The sequence below is a fragment of the Pseudorca crassidens genome, chromosome 19 (assembly GCF_039906515.1).
Source record: "Pseudorca crassidens isolate mPseCra1 chromosome 19, mPseCra1.hap1, whole genome shotgun sequence".
NCBI lineage: Eukaryota > Metazoa > Chordata > Mammalia > Artiodactyla > Delphinidae > Pseudorca > Pseudorca crassidens.
In genome coordinates, this window is record NC_090314.1 from 15,135,437 (window position 1) to 15,150,605 (window position 15,169).

Consider the following 15,169-nt stretch of genomic DNA (forward strand, 5'->3'; position numbering starts at 1 on the left):
CTATTAACCATAATTCATAAGGACTTATACAGAACCTACTACATCCATCCAGGAAACATTTAATAATGAATATTTTGGGTGATGTTTCTTGAAAAAATAAGTATAAACATCGATTTTACTTAACACAATCTTACAATCTCCCCATTCATTTGAATTGCAAATCTTTATTTTTCCAGCAGACATTTTCAAAATGGAAACATTTGTTTCAGTTGCTGCAGTAAAATTAGTGTTAGTTTAAACAATTCTGCAAATAAGCTGACTGGAAGAAGCACTCTAAAAATATTGCTATTGGGGAGTGGACAAAATATCTTCTAAAAGTAGCTCCAAAGCAAAAATCTGTTAACAATGAGCACAAATGTTAACACATTATTTTGAGAATGAAACTGTCCTCTGTTTATAGGCAAACATACATCACTGTATGTGTGTACCTGATAGAAAGCAATTAGCAAATGGTGAGAAGGTAGCTTTCAGGCATACAAGTTATGTGTGTCAATGTCCCATTTGAAAGAAAACCATGAACCAACTGGCAAGACTCACTCTAGGAGATTTTGGCTAAATAATTTGTGTACCTGCATTTCCCCAAAGCATGGACATGTCAGTGAGGGCAAGTGCAACTAAACCAGTCATTCTTCATCTCAGCATGATGACACCCTCATGTGTCATGAACATCGGGAGGCCATAGAAATAAATGACAGACTATTAAAGGAGGTGAAACGCACAGCCTGGACATAGGAGAAATATTTAGAAGCAGCACCTGGTAATCTGAAACCTTAAAAAAAAATACATACATATATATATATATACACACGCATAGAAAATAATTTTTTAAAGTGCTAACATAAACAATACAAAAGGATGTATCAGATTCATTCTAGATGTCACCTCAGTAGACCAGGCAAAGGGTAAAACAAGCTTTCTTCCCCTTCATGCCTGTTTGTACGCCCAGTAAAGTAAAAGATTAATTCTCACCTAGAGGACTCAAAGCTTTATGAAGGAGGTGATTTAAAGCAGACTTTTTAAAAATGACTAGAGGGCTTCCCTGGTGGCGCAGTGGTTGAGAGTCTGCTTACCAATGCAGGGGACACAGGTTCGTGCCCCGGTCCGGGAAGATCCCACATGCCGCGGAGCAGTTAGGCCCGTGACCCATGGCCGCTGAGCCTGCGCGTCCGGAGCCTGTGCTCCGCAACGGGAGAGACCACAACAGTGAGAGGCCCGCGTACCGAAAAAAAAAAAACGAAAAAAGTGGCTAGAGTTTTCATTCATTCATTCAACAAATATTTAATTGAGTATCTTCTATGTACCAGACCCTGTGCTGAGTGCTCAGTATACACAATGAATAAAACAAACAGAATCCCTGAGCTCATAGAGTTTATATTCTGGTGAAAGACAGAAAAAAGGTGACAAAGCTATGAAGGCAATAAACAGTTTTGATGGAGAAAAATAGGAAGGACCACATGAGTGAGTGTGGTAGAAGAAGACATTTCTGAGGAATGAGTGACATTTAAGCTGAGACTTGAGTAGCCAAGAGATTCTAGATTAAGGAACAAGTGCAAAGACCCTGAAGCAGGAAAATGATTGCTGTGTCCCAGGAAATTAAAGAAAGTCCAGGCAGGTGTAATGAAATGATGGTGAGAAAGGAGGCCTTTTGACTGCACTGGTCCAGGGGACACCCTTCACATTTTATTCCCTGAATAGCTCAGAGAAGAAAGAAGAAGAGAACATCAGAGAGACAGTTTGGAATCAGATAGTACAGGACCTTGAGACCATAGTAGGGAGTTTGGATTTCATTTTAGTAGCTGTGGATAAAGGTAAGGACCAAAAAAAGAGCACATTTTGACTATGTCTTGATCTTAAGGACTTTAAACAGATAATTATGCTATTATCTTACCTTTTTAATGTGTAAAATTTCAAATATATAAAAGACAGAGTGATATAATGAACGCTTATATACTCATCACCAGGTTTGACAATTATAAACTTATGGCTAATCTTGTTTCGTTTATATTCTCACTCATTTCCCCCTTCTTATTTTGAAGTACTTCTAAATATCACACTATTTCATTCATTAACAGTTTAGTATCTCTAAAAGAAAAAAAAGCCTTTTCTAAAAAACATAATCACAATACCATTACTACACCTAAAAGAATAACAATAATTCCTTAGGATATTTTGACCCTGCCCTTTGATTTTTGCCTCACCAAAGACATGGAGTGATCAGAAGTTCTGGAGAAATTGGATAAGCAATGCAGTTAAGCAAGCTTGGACAACAGAACTATCCTGGGTTATTTGAGATCTCCCCACTATTTTCTCATGAATAAGTCTAAAAATTAATATAAACAATTGGTTTTTTATCCAATTAAAATGAACATTACTGGTAGAAATGATTTGCATAGCATATAAGCAGCAATGGCTAAAACTGCACACAGTGAAATTTGACCGAGGAAAATTGCATGTGGTGAAAATCATGGCCATGAAAGGGTTCTCACAGCAATAGAAAAAATAAAAGAGAGACTGAAAGAAAAACCCTGATAAGTAAATCAAACTTCCTTTGTAAAAGTATTAGAGGAAAGAACGTTTCCCCAGTGAAAATAATTTCATTAAAATAAAAATGAAAATAGAAAAATTGGAAATGGTTTTACTCTGCAAAATAGAGAATTGATCAAATAATTGATTTGACTAGAGTCTGTTCTAATAAACACATTTGCCTTAAAAATTCACTGAAGTTGGTATAATTATGATTACAACACTAGGATTCACAAATGCTGAGGTAACATGTCCTTATACATTTACATATATCAATATATATATTTTAAAAATTTTGTGGTGACCACATTTTAAAAAGTTAAAAGAGATGAAATTAATTTCTATCTTTTCTTTGTACTCTTTGAAATCCAGTGTGTATCTTACATTTACAGCGTATCTCAGTCCACACTAACCCTATTACTAGTAGCCCATGTGGCTAGTGGCTATCCTACTGGACAGTACAGGTCTAGAAGAAAGGTGATCCAAGTGGAAAGAGTGGTTTAAGCAAAGGCGTAACATTGTAAGTGTGGAAGGCAAGTTCTGGAAACAAGAAGTGATTCCAGGGTAGATGAAAAGGAGTGTATATGTATGTGAGAGAGGGATGTGGGGAGAGTGAAGGGTTGGAGAGGGAAGAAGGGAGAAATGTATGGGCTCTAAGACTGGAAAGATAATCTGGACTGGAAGGTTTTGAGTATCTTGATCACTAGTCTGTCCTGTTTGCTAAAGGGCTGCTTATATTTGTCTTTGTGCAAGACCATAAACCATTTTCCAAAGAGAGCTTTTCTGACTCTCTTCAGTAGTGTCCTCTTTCCCCCTCCCAGTTGCTGTTTCTACTGTCCCTTCTTCCCCTATTGACTGTTCAGAGAAAGGAAGGACTGAATTCCAGGTCTCCAAATGAAGGTCCAGGAAAAACCACTAATGCTAGGTTACATCAAGACATAACCTAAATCATGGCTTTTCTACTTTCTTTTTCTCCAAAGCCTTTTTTTTTCAGACAATATACTGTACAGAATGCCCATGTGCATATAAACAAACAAACACAGAACGTCCCTGTTTGAAACAGAGTTTGGGGCACAAACTGACACCCCCTCTGCCATACTATCCCAGCATCTCACTGTGCATCTTTGACAGCATTCAGAACTCACAACAGATTCATTTCTTCATTTTAAAAAAATTTAGTACACTAACTCTTTCCTTCTTTAAAGGTGAATAGATTATGGCTGCATATCTAAAATTTTCTATTTCTTCCTGGACTACAGTGCACAGTACTTAGATAAACAAAATAATATTCTTTTCTCTACAATCACTTTTGATACATGTATATATAAAAGTATGTAAAATTTTGTTCCAAACTTCTTCCTTATAAAATTGGGGTTCGTTTTAAACACCTACGCATCTTCTAGGACTGCAGACATTTTAGTGGGAGCACTCTGACAGGTGAGATAGGAAATTAATACAGGACAGAAGGCCCGTTTGGCCCACAAATTACCACCTGCTTATTTTAGAGAATGCCTTTTCCGTCTCACTAGATATATGTTTGTTTCCTTATTTCATTTATTTATGACTCATGCTATAGCAAAAATTTTGGAAAATTCAGAAACCATGAAAAGAAAATGAAGTCTCAAGTAATCCCATAATTCAGATATAACCACAGTGAAAAAAATCACATGTACCTTTCATTTTTTTTGCAGATATTGTCAATACTTTTCACAAAATCAAGATCTTAGTTTAAATGAAGTTTTGAATCTTAATAGTTTTTAGTTGAAGGTTAAAAATCAACAATTTCCCATGTCATTAAGTAGTCTTCAGAAACACAATTTTCAACGGTTGCTAAATAGTCTATTGTTTTAGTGTTTCTCCCAAGGCCATGCTCCGCATTTTGGTTGGAACAATACTTTTTTTTTAAAGTTTTATTATATTTTTTATCTTGAGATAACTGTAGATTGACATATAGTTGTAAGAAATAATAGAGAGATCCCTTACACCATTACCCCCTACCCCAATGGTAACATCTTGCAAAACTATAGTACAATATCACAACTAGGATATTGACATTGATATATTTCCATCAATGGGAGGATCCTCCACGTTGCTCTTTTTTACCCACAGCTACTTCCCTTAACTGTCAATTTAAGAATGTTATATAAATGGAATCAAGTAGTATATAATCCAGTCCTTTTGAGATTGGGGTTTTTTCTAACTTAGAATAATTCTCTGGAGATTGATCTAAATTGTTGTATGTATTCAATAATTCATTCCTTTTTATTTCTGAGTACTACTCCATGGTATGGAGGTAACATAGTTGAACTATTCACCTGTCAAAGGGCATCTGGTTGTTTCCAGTTTGGTGTGATTACTAATTAAGCTGCTATGAACATTTGTGTCTATGTATTCCTGTGAACATGTTTTCATTTCTCTCAATTTTCATTGTTTTCATTTCGCTAGGATAACTGCCCAGGAGTGCAATTGCTGTATCACATGGTAGTTGCATGTTTAGTTTCCCAAAAAACTGCCAGATTGTTTTCCAGAGTGGCTCTACTATTTTATATTCCTACTAGCAATGTATGAGCAATCCATTTTTCCAAATCCTTGCCAGCATTTGGTGTTGTCACCAGTTTTTATTTTAGCCATTTTTATAAGTTTTTTTCTTTAATTATTTATTTTTGGCTGTGTTGGGTCTTCATTTCTGTGCGAGGGCTTTCTCTAGTTGCGGTGAGCAGGGGCCACTCCTCATCGCGGTGCGCGGGCCTCTCACTGCTGTGGCCTCTCCCGTTGCGGAGCACAGGCTCCGGACGCGCAGGCTCAGCGGCCAGGGCTCACGGGCCCAGCCGCTCCGCGGCATGTGGGATCTTCCCAGACTGGGGTTCGAACCCGTGTCCCCTGCATTGGCAGGCGGATTCTCAACCACTGCGCCACCAGGGAAGCCCATTTTTATAAGTTTTTGTGATATCTCATTGTGGTTATAATTTGCAATTACCTAATGGCTAATGATGTTGAACATCTTTTTCATGTGCTTATTTGCCATCTGTATATCCTTTTTAGTAAAATGGTTCCTTGTGTCTTTTGCCTACTTTCTAATTGGTTTGTTTTTTATTGTTGAGTGTTAAGATTTCTTCCTGTATTCTAGATACTAGTCCTTTGTTGGACATGTGGTTTGCAAATATTTTCTCACAGTCCATAGCTTATATTATCATGCTCTTAACAGGATCTTTCACAGAAAAAAAAGTTTTCAATTCTGATGAAGTTCAATTTATCAATGTTCCCTTTTATAAACTGAGCATTTGGTGTCAAATCCAAGACCTCTGCTTACCCCTAGATCTCAAAGATTTTCCCCTGGTTTTTTCTTTTCTGAAATTTTTCTTTTTACATTTTACATTTTTACATTTTTCTTTTCTGAAGTTTTACATTTAAATCTGCGATCCATTTCAAGTTAATTTTTGTGTGAGACTTAGGTTGAGAATCTTTTTTTTTTTTTGACTATGGATGTCCAATTTCTCCAGTACCATTTATTGAAAAGGTTATTTTTCCTCCACTGAATTGTTTTTTACACCTTTGTCAGTAATCAGTTGGGCATATTTGTGTGAGTCTATTTCTGGGTTCTTTATTCTATCCCATTGATCTATGTGTCTATCTCTTCACCAATCCATCAACAGTATAGTCTTGATTACTGCAGTTATATGATAAAACATAGCATTGAGAAGAGTGATTCCTCCTACTTGATTCTACTTTTTCAAGATTGTTTTAGCTCTTCTAGTTCCTCTGCCTTTCCATATAACTTGTAGAAAAATTTTGTGTATAACTACACAAAAACTTGTTGGAATTTAATAGTATCAATAGTTGCATCAAGCCTGTATATCAGTTGAAGAGAATAGACACCTTTACTACATTGAATCTTCCATTTAATGAATACCATATGTCTCTCCTCTTTAGGTCTTCCTTCTATCAACAGTTTGTAGTTTTCAGTACATAAGTTCTGTACACGTTTTGTTAGATTTACATCTAAGTATTTCATGTTTTTTGAGTGATTATACATGTACTGTACTTTTTATTTTCGTTACCACATGTTCATTTTTAGTATATGGAAATACAACTGATTTTTGTATGTTTATCGTTTATCCTGAAATTTTGCTAAAGTCACTGATCAGTTCCAGGAGGTTTTCTTTGGAGAATCCTTGGTATTTTCTGTGCAGACAATCATGTCATCTGAAATCAGGACATTTTTATTTCTTCTTTTACAATCTATGTGCCTTTTATTTCTTTTTCTTGCCTGTTGCCCTTCCAACCCTATGTTGAATAAGAGTGATAAGAGCAGACATTCTTAATTTGTTCCCAGTATTTGGAGGAAAACGTTCAGACTTGCTGCCTGCTTGCTTTCTGTCTGTCTTGGCTGCACCATGTGGCTTCCAGGATCTTAGTTCCCTGACCAGAGATTGAACCTGGGACCTGGCAGTGAAAGCACTATGTCCTAACCACTGGACCACCAGTCAATTCCCCATTTAGACTTTCAATGTTAGCTGTAGAGTTTTCGCAGATACTTTTTCAGGTTGAAGAAGTTCTCCTCTATTCCTATTTTTGTGAGTTTTTATCATGACAGAGTACAGTATTTCTTCATTGATTTTCTGTAGCAATTTTTATGATCATGTGATTTTTCTTCTTTAACCTGTTAATATGGTGGATTACATTGATTGATTTTCACATATTGAATCAGCCTTGCATGCCTGGAATAAATTCCACTGGGTCATGGTGTATAATTATTTTTATATATTGATGAATTCTATTTGCTAATATTTTGTTAAGGACTTTTGTGTATGTATTCATGAGGGATATTGGTCTATAGTTTTCTTTTTTATACTGTCTTTTCTGGTTTTGGTATAGGGTAATACTAGCTTCATAAAAGTAATTGGGAAGTGTTTTCTCCTCTTGTATTTGCTGGAAGAGATTATCTAGAATTGGTGTTAATTTTTCTTTAAATGTTTGATTTCCATCTGGGCCTGGAAATATTTTTTTGGAAGTTTTTAAATTATAAAAAAGAGAGAAGACACAGTTTACCAATATTAGGCATGAAAAAGGGGATATAACTACAGACCATGCAGGCATAAAAAAGATAATAAAGGAGCATTATGAAATATACTATGCACATAAATTCGACAGTTTATAGATGAAATCAACCCGTTCCTCAAAAACCACAAACTACTCCAGTTCACCCAATGTGAAATAATTCTAATAGCCCTATAACTATTAAGGATATTGAGTTCAAATTTTAAAACACCCAATCCAAAACGGTCTTTGATCTATTTTGAGTTGTTTTTTTTGGTACGTGGGCCTCTCACCGTTGTGCCCTCTCCTGTTGCGGAGCGCAGACTCCGGACGCACAGCCTCAGCGGCCATGGCTCACGGGCCCAGCCACTCCGTGGGATCCTCCCGGACCGGGGCATGAACCCGTGTCCCCTGCATCGGCAGGCGGACTCCCAACCACTGCGCCACCAGGGAAGCCCTTGAGTTGATTTTTGTATATGGTGTAAAGTAAGGGTCCAACTTAATTCTTCTGCAGGTGGATATCCGTTTTTCCCAGCACCATTTGTTGAAGACTGTCCTTTCCCCATTGAATGATCTTGGCACCCACAACGAAAATCGGTTAACCATGTATGCAAGGGTTTATTTCTGGACTCTTTCTTCTATTCCACTGGTCTATATGTCTGTCCTTATACTAGTGCCACAGAGTTTTGATTACAGTGGCTTTGTACTAAGTGTTGAAATTAGGAAGAGCAAGTCCTCCAACTTTGTTCTTTTTTGGCTACTTGGGTTTCTTTAAGATTCCACATGAATTTTAGGGTAGGTTTTTCTATATCTGCAGAAAATGCCGTTGAAATCTTGATAAGGATTGTATTGAATCTATAGATTACTTTGGGTAATATTGTCATCTTAACAATGTTAAATCTTCCAATCCATGAATATGGGATGTCTCTCCATTTACTTAGGTCTTGTTTAATTTCTTTCAGCCATGTTTTGTAATTTTCCTTATAATCTTTCATCACCTTGGTTAAATTTATTCCTAAGTATTTTATTCTTTTTGATGTTATTGTAAATGGAATTGTTTTCTTTTTTTAAATTTATTTAATTAATTTATTTTTGGCTGCGTCGTGTCTTCGTTGCTGTGCACGGGCTTTCTCTAGTTGAGGCAAGCGGGGGCTACTCTTCGTTGAGGTGCACGGGCTCCTCATTGCGGTGGCTTCTCTTGTTGCAGAGCACCTGCTCTAGGCACGCGGGCTTCAGTAGTTGCGGCTCATGGGCTCAGTAGTTGTGGCTCACAGGCTCTAGAGCACAGGCTCAGTAGTTGTGGTGCATGGGCTTAGTTGCTCCAAGGCATGTGGGATCTTCACGGACCAGGGCTCGAACCCGTGTCCCCTGCATTGGCAGGCAGATTCTTAACCACTGCACCACCAGGGAAGCCCTGGAATTGTTTTCTTAATTTCCTTTTCTGATTGTTAACTTTTAGTGTATAGAATGCAACTGATTTTAATGCACTGATTTTTTCTTCTGCAACTTTGCTGAGCTTATTAACTCTAACAGGTTTGTGTGTGTGTGTGTGTGTGTGTGTGTGTGTGCATGCGCATGCGTGCATGTATATTCTTTAGAGTTTTCTACATTTAAGACTATATCATCCGCAAATAGAGATATTTTTACTTTTTCCTGTCCAATTTCAATGCTTTCTATTTCTTTTTCTTATCTAATTGTTCTGGCTAAGACTTCGGGTCCTAAGTTGAAATAGAAGTAGTGAAAGCAGGCATCCTTGTCTTTTTCCTTATCTTAAGGGAAAAGCTTTTAGTCTTTCACCACTGAATATGATGTCAGCTGTGGGTTTTACATTTATGGTCATTACCACGTTGAGGAAGTTTCTTTTCATTCATAATTTGTTGAGTGTTTTCTCATGAAAGCATATTGAATTTTGTCAAGTGCTCTTTTCTGCAACAATTGAGGTGATCAGGTAGGGTTTTTTTTTTCCCTTCATTAAAAAAAAATGGTGTATTACATTAACTGATTTTTATATGTTGAACCATCCTTGCCTTCCAGGAATAAATCTCAGTTGGTTATGGTGTATAATCTTTTAAATATGCTGCTGAATTTTATTTGCTAGTATCTTATCAAGGATTTTTACATCAATATTCATAAGGAATATCAGTAGTTTTATATCTATTGTAATGTCTTTGGCTTTGTTATCAGAGTAATGCTGACTACATACAATGAGTTTGAAAGTGTTTCTTATGTTTGTTCACAGTGTTCAGGGTTTCCAGTTGTACTTAGAAAGAACAACAGGGAAAAGTACACCTACTCCATTTTTCCAGAAATGAAAGTTGGGACAATCCTTTTTTATGAAGGATGTGTCATGTCCCTGGTCTCTGGGCATTAACGCCCAGTACTCCTCAGTCATTGTAGCCCAAGACGCTCTGATTGGAATTACAATTATTCTTTCATTGTGCATCAAGGTTATTTCTAATATTTCATTAAAACATAGAATATGATGAAAATTCTTGAACATAAATCTTTGCTGCATTGCACTAGTCATTTCCTTATGACAGGAAATATCTTATTCTAATCCAAAGATTAGGATTACTAGGCCAAAAAGTGCATACTTTTTTTTTAAGACTCTTAATGCACATGTAAAGTTACTTTTTAGAAAGGCAGTGCCAGTGGCTTCACTCCCCCTTAAAACACTGAGCATTATCAATTATTTTCTGAAAAAAAGATTCTCTTTCATTCATTACAGAATAATCAGGAAACAAACATGTAAACAAATAAAAAGACAAGCAACATGAAAATAAATCCTCTCACACAGGGACAACCCCTTTTTCTGTCTTGGTATCTATCTTTCCATAAACTTTTTTGTTTGTTTGTTTTTGTTTTTGGCTGCGTTGGGTCTTCGTTGCTGCTCACGGGCTTTCTCTAGTTGCGGCGAGTGGGGGCTACTCTTTGTTGTGGTGCGTGGGCTTCTTATTGCGGTGGCTTCTCTTGTTGCAGAGCACAGGCTCTAGGCATGCAGGCTTCAGGAGCTGCAGCACGTGGGCTCAGTAGTTGTGGCGCACGGGCTTAGTTGCTCTGCGGCATGTGGGATCTTCCTGGACCAGGGATCGTACCCGTGACCCCTGCATTGGCAGGTGTATTCTTAACCACTGCACCACCCATGAGCTTTTCATTATAGTTATATAGTTACATTTGCATATATATTTTATTTTTAAAAAATTTAATCATGTCACATATGCTGTTTTGTAGCCTGCTTTTTCAATTCAGCAATATATCATAACTATCTTTCTATGTCAATAGACAAATTTCTACAACATATATATATATATATTTTTTGGCCGTGCTGCATAGCTTGCGGGATCTCAGTTCCAGGACCAGGGATTGAACCTGGGCCGTGGCAGTAAAAGCCTGGAATCCTAACCACTAGGCCACCAGGAAACTCCAAACATTATCTTTCTTTCTTTCTTTCTTTTTTCCCAACATTATCTTTCTAAAACAAACATTACTATCTTATAGTTCCTGTGAATCAGGAATTTGAAAGCAGGTTGACTGGGCAGTTCTGGCTTGGGGTCTCTCAAAAGGCTGCAATCAAAATGTCAGCTGGGGCCATACAGCACCATTTCAAATAACTGTTGTACTAGTACTCTTCTGGTTGCAAGGGACAAATACAAATTGAAATAACTGAAGCAAAAAGAGGGATGTATTGGCTCGCATAACCAACCATAGAAAAGGTAGGAATGAAGAACTAGAACGATAGATGTGAGTTTTTCCAGAATTCACTCTTCAGCCTCTTGTCAGTGCCTCTTTCTGTGTGTCCAGTCCATTCTCTCAGATTGGCTTCTTCAAAACATTTGGAGAAATGGCAACCCATAGTGCCTATGCTCACACCCATTGCAAACGTTCCACTACATGATTGTACTTTTTTTTTTTAATTCATTTAATTTATTTTATTTTTGGCTGCGTAGGGTCTTTGTTGCTACACACAGGCTTTCTCTAGTCGCGGCGAGCCGGGGCTACTCTTCGTTGTGGTGCGTGGGCTTCTCATTGCAGTGGCTTCTCTTGTTGCGGAGCATGGACTCTAGGCGCACAGGCTTCAGCAGTTGTGGCCTGCAGGCTTCAGTAGCTGTGGCTCACGGGCTCTTGAGTGCAGGCTCAGTAGTGGCACACGGGCTTAGTTGCTCCACCGCATGTGCGATCTTCCTGGACCAGGGCTCGAACCCGTGTCCTGAATTGGCAGGCAGATTCTTAACTACTGCACCACCAGGGAAGCCCATGATTGTGCTTTAATACATGGATATCCAGTAATATATTAAGAACTTCTACAAACCAACAATAAAGAGACAACCCAACTCATACTTTTTTTCTTTTTTTTTTTGCGGTACGCGGGCCTCTCACTGTTGTGGCCTCTCCCGTTGCGGAGCACAGGCTCCGGATGCACAGACTCAGCAGCCATGGCCCACGGGCCCAGCCACTCGGCGGCATGTGGGATCCTCCCGGACCGGGGCACGAACCTGCGTCCCCTGCATCGGCAGGCAGACTCTCAACCACTGCGCCACCAGGGAAGCCCACTCATACATTTTTATACTTGAAAAAATTTAAACATAGCACAGGAATGATTGATTCCTTGAAAGTTAGAAAGAATTTTTTCATGAAGTTATCTGTACATAGCACTTTTTTGAGTAGTTCTTTGACAAGGTCCTCAATTTCTCCTGTGATCATTGGTGTTTTAGATTTTTTTGATTTTGTTTTGTTTTGTTTTGTTTTTTGGTTGTGCTGCACGGCTTGTGGGATCTTAGTTCGCTGACCAGGGATTGAACCTGTACCCTTGGCAATGAAAATATGGAGTCCTAACCACTGGACCATCAGGGAATTCCCAGTATTTTAGGTTTTCATCTTTTCCTAGAGTCTTTTTTTCTTTTGGTAAATAATACTTTTCTCTCTTCATCAGGTTTTCAAAATTTTGACATAGAATTATATAGAGTAGACTCATATTTAAAATAAATCTTAGGGACTTCCCTGGTGGCACAGTGGTTGGGAATCTGCCTGCCAATGCGGGGGACACGGGTTCGAGCCCTCGTCCAGAAGGATCCCACATGCCGTGGAACAACTGGGCCCGTGTGCCACAGCTGCTAAGCCTGTGCCCTAGAGCCTGTGAGCCACAGCTACCGAGCCCGTGTGCTGCAACTACTGAAGTCCGTGTGCCTAGAGCCCATGCTCCGCAACAAGAGAAGCCACCGCAATGAGAAGCCGGCGCACCGCAACGAAGGGTGGCCCCCGCTCGCTGCAACTAGAGAAAGCCCACGCACAGCAACGAAAACCCAACGCAGCCAAAAATAAAATAAATTAATTAAAAAAAAATAAAATAAATCTTAGCTGGGATTTTGACTGGGATTTCATCAAATGTATACCTAAAATTTGGAAGAATTGATATCTTAATTTTAGCCTTCCAATCTATTAAAAATGGTACATATCTCTCTATATATTTGTATCTTCTTTAACTTCTCTCAGTAGTTTTCAGTTAGAAGAAATTACATATCTTTCATTAGATTTCTTCCTCCATATGGTGTTTTTGATGCTGTTATAAAGGATGTTTTTGTTTTGCAATTGCTTAATGTGAGTATACAGAAATAGAATTGATTTGTGTATATTGACCTTGTATTTTATGATCTTCATTTATTAGTTCATTCATTTAGCTAATTCATGTATTAGCTCTAACAGGGCTTTTTTGGGTAGATTCCATAGTGTTTTCTACATGCACAATCATGTCATCTGCAAATAATAATAGTTTTACTTCTTCTGTCTAATCATTATGCCTTGTTTCCACTATTAGGAGAAAATAGTTCACCATTAAGTACAATGTCAGCTGAAGTTTTCTTTAGATTTATTTATTTATTTATTTTTGGCTGCGTTGGGTGTTCATTGCTGCACACGGGCTTTCTCTAGTTGCGGTGCATGGGCTTCTCTTGTTGTAGAGCACAGGCTTCTAGGTGCACAGGCTTCAGTAGCTGTGGCTCACGGGCTCTAGAGCCCAGGCTCAGCAGTTGTGGCGCACGGGCTTAGTTGCTTCGCGGCATGTGGGATCTTCACGGACCAGGGCTCGAACCCGTGTCCCCCGCATTGGCAGGCGGATTCTTAACCACTGTGGCACCAGGGAAGTCCCAACTGAGGTTTGCTTTAGATGTTCTGTAGCAGATTGAAAAAGTTCCCTTCCATTTCTGATTTGCTGAGGTTTTTCAAAATTATAAATATATAGTTTCGAATTTTGTCAATGCTTTTTTTTTAATCCATTGAGATGATCATATTTTCTCCTTTATTTTGCTAAAGAGGTGAATTACATTGATTACTTTTTTAAATGTTAAACCAGTGTTGCATTCCTAGTATGAACTCCACTTCATACTCTAAATATTTTGTTTTCTTTGAACTTTTTACCATGTGCATATATATTTATTAAAAATTAATCACTTAAAAAATTTTAATGTATACAACCGTAAATGAGTAGGGCTAGTTCTGGGCATTTACCCTAAGGAAAAACAGGACAGATGCACAAGCATGTGTCTATTCAAGGATGTTCATTGTTGCTTTTTTTTTTTAATACTATCAAAAAAAATTACAAACAACCCAAATAGCCACCATTAAGGAAGTGGTAAATAGATTAATTTATACTCAGGTAATGGCATAGTAGTCGGCCATTAAAACTCATAACTTATGTCCATATATGAGCGTAGAAATATGATTAAGATAGCTTACCAAGTTAAAAAGAAGGTAACAAACCATATGCGTAGAGTGACCCCAGTTTTTAAACATATACACACACACACCAAGAAAGAGATCTAGAAGATTGAGGTAGATAAATAGAAATATTGACATGGAGAAATCTACAAGACATATAATTAAGTGAAAAAAAAAATCAAGTTGCAGGACAGTACATATAGTATAATCCCATTTATGGCAAAACAAAAACAAAAAAATATACTGTATATAAATATACAGTTTTGTGTGTCAGGATTCTTTGCTGCCAAGCAACACAAACTGATTGGCTAATTTAAGAAAACAATAATGGGAAGAGTTTATTGAGTAATTAGGGATCCCCCAGAGACTTAAGGAAAATGTGAAGAATCAGGTCTCAGAAAAAACAGAAACAGCCCTAGAGAGCCGGCAAGAAGCAAACCTGTGGTAGGCTCCTCATGTTACCACTCTTAGAAGAACACACTCATATAACGTTTTCATTTTCCAAACCAATATTCAAATTACAGGGAAAGACAGTTTTGATCGGCCTAGCTTGGGGTCATGCACATGCCCACCCTTTGGCGGACAACCCAAGAGACTATATCTAATATGGATGGTAAAATTTGAGGGCTATCTGTACAGGCAAAAATGAGATGATCTCTTTGGTGTACAAATACACACTTTTCTCTGGGGAGTGCATAGCCTTTCACATAAACTATGATGAAATGGCACCCCCTGGATTTGTGCAATTCAGCGGCTGTGGAAAGCAGATTTACAATAGTTACTTTTGAGTTTCTATGTTATCTGAATTTTGTTACAAGGAGAATGTATTCTTGTGCTCTCTGTGCTGACTGGGGCCAAAGCTGCCTGTGGCTCCAGTCCATGACAAATGCCAATATTA